Below are 3,083 nucleotides of genomic sequence, written 5' to 3' on the forward strand. Positions count from 1 at the left end.
TGCCATTTTTTCCTCTTACTTTGATGTTGGGTAAATGTATTATTGTGCCTGTCTTCTTTAATCAAACCCTGCAGCCCTGATCTTAGGGCAATAATACATCCACTCTGAGTCTGTCTGTTATTTGTGTAAATAGCAGTGTCCTGCAAATATAGTGCCTTGCTAAATTGCTCATACTGTCACAGTATACTTCCCAACCAGGAACCTTTCTCAATTCAATTCAATTAAATTTTTAATTGAAAAACCTTTCTGGATGGGAAGCAAAACGTCTTCAAACTTGGAAAAAAGCCTATGAAGAGACTTGGATGACTGAGAATCTTCACCAGCATTTAGCAGCATCTCCTTACAAGGCAAACTCTAAACATGACTCTTTAAGCTTTCTTTTTGTCACTGACAAAAGAAAGATCCGTGGAGTGCTTAACTCACAAATGTCCTGTTCATGGATTTCCACCTGAGCTGTGGATTCCCACAGCTCCACAACAGTTACTTCAAAGCATCTCTGATTAATGTTCTCCCCACCTGAAATCTCTGTCAATTTGGATGTCTTGCTAGTATGCCTTTCTACTTTGGTCATGGAGAGCAGTGGTAAAAGACCAAAAGGGGAACAGGATAGCGGAAAGCTCATGTTTGATGGATATATTTTAAAATAAATGAGCCAGCACAAAGGAAACTTAGGATCTGGGATATTGCAGTAGAAGGCCTGATAATAAGGTAGCTAAAAACACCATCTTGATTACAAAAATAAACAGATAAAAAAAGAAAGATAAATAAAAAAGGATTGGTGGTCTAACGTTAGAACATTGCACTTTGGTGCCAGAGGTTCTAAGTTAAAGCCCCACTCCCACAGACTGCCACTCTGGGTTCCTGAGCAAGACCGTTAACCACACCCTGCTCCCTTGGCACCGCACAGTGGGAGATTAATAAAGTTCAACTATTAAATAAAACCAACCAAAAAAAAAGAGATTAATGGATATTGATTATATTTACCTCTTCCTCATGGTGGATACCAGATTTTTCAGAGGCTGTTTCCGCACAAATCTTGATCAATTACTGAAATTTGGTTTTGTTGTTTTTTTTCCTACTACTAATTAAAAGCCACCTTTATCAGACTTCTGTCACGACCCCATACCCCCACTGGATGAATGTAAATGTATCTATGATTATTATCTAAACTATTATTGTTGTATTCTTCATTAAATATGAAGAAACAGGTGTGGTTTTCAAGGTCGGGAATTTTCATACTTGTACACCTGCCTATGTGAAGTGACAGTCTATGTCATTGTTGCTGCACAAGTTACCGCAAATTTTAATGTGAGAAACACAGAGAGATTTCCACCCCAGCAGCAGATAAAGTGCATCTGTTACAGGACCACAACTTTCCTGACACAGACAAACCTAAACCAGTTATCTTCAAAGTATATCTTGTGAAAAGGTTTGGCCCAAGAAAATTATCATTTTCTCACAAGCTGGAATTTTATCAGGACTAACTTAGGTACTCACTGGAAAGGGACGCCCCATTGGAATTTGCTTGCAAAAAATTCAAATCTGTATCATCTGACGCAACCTTCTCTAGCAAGGATTTTAATGCCTTATTAAACTTATTGAGCTGCCTGTTGAAAAGCACCTAACCCAAAGATTCCTGTCTGAGTGGAAGGATGCACTGATAAAAAGTTTTAGCCTGGAGAAATGCTGCCTCTCGCTTTACTGACTGGAGAGAGGACTGACAGGAGGAAATCCACCTTATCAGAGAGCTTAGGGACTGGAACACAAGGCATGTCCACTTGGACATCCCTGTCAAATAACACATGGATTTTTGAATAGGGGATGTCCAACTGGACTGAGGCCTCAGGTACTCAAGCACAAGGTAGCTCAACTTGTAAATCCTTATCAAAACCCTTGGGAACTAAGCAGGGGTAGATTTACCATTAGGCAAAACTGGGCAGTTGTCTATGGCCCCTAGTTCCTGGGGGCCCTTTAAAACTCCTTTTACATCTATGGTTAATACAGCTATAACTTATTCGGCTACGTCACTGCTGCAGAAGCTAGCACTAGCAACAGCCCACAATCGGCAGCTGGAGGAAGCTGGAGTACCCGGAGAGAACACAAACATGCACAGGGAGAACATGGAAACTGCAAGCAGAACAACCCCAGGCCGGGAATTGAACCTGGATCCTTCGTGCTACACCACTGAGCAGCCCATACCAACGACCACATATCAATTTATTAGGTAGTTGTTGTTTTTTTTTTGTTTTTTTTTAAATCTTCAATTACATTAAAACCTCAGGCTTTTGGGTGTCCTTTCTAAAATCATCCTAAAGGTTTTACAGGTAGTTTTTGTAGGTCTTCTTTTCTTAAATTAGTAAGTTATACATTCAACAAAAATAGGGAAGTTTTTACCAACTTCTCACTCTGCATTAAAGCTTGGTATTAACATTGCTTTAATGTGAGTTATTGTGTATATCTGTTGATGTCAATGGTCGAGTTAATTATAAATGTATTAATTTACTGTTTGGTAGTTTAAACAATTATCATATTTATAGCTTTACTGGTCTGTTCTGTCACATGCATCTTATTTTTGTTTTGTCATCATTTATTTTCCAGCCGAGTTCTGGTTTAAGAAGTCACCCCTCAAAAGAAAGACTTGTTCAGTTTATTACAAATGGTAAACATTAAATTATCATTTTGGGAGCACAAGGTTTCCACTGAGCATGAAAGTGTTGAAATGTGTAACTGTATTATAAATGGGTTTAGTAGTAGAATAGAAATTGCAGTATTTTCCATCTGTGTTAGTGACCTTGGCAAAATTGAAGACTCATGATTTCCTCAAATTTCTACTTTTGCAATTGAGTAAATATACTTCCATTTAACCACTGGGTAAAAGCCTTATACTGTGTTTTATCTGTGTTTGTTTTCACAATCAGACGGGGATGGGCTGCGACAGAGAGAGTTCCAGAATTATCCAGCCAGGCTTTGATAATGATGTTGTTCCACCAGCATCATCCACTCAGCTAGTAAGCAGTGCACTTCTCAAAGATGACCTAGCACTCTGGCCGAGGCGGCTGTCTGATTGTGCACGCTGCTCAATA

This window comes from Cyprinodon variegatus, unplaced genomic scaffold, assembly GCF_000732505.1.
Source record: "Cyprinodon variegatus isolate N-32 unplaced genomic scaffold, C_variegatus-1.0 Scaffold282, whole genome shotgun sequence".
NCBI classification, from domain to species: domain Eukaryota; kingdom Metazoa; phylum Chordata; class Actinopteri; order Cyprinodontiformes; family Cyprinodontidae; genus Cyprinodon; species Cyprinodon variegatus.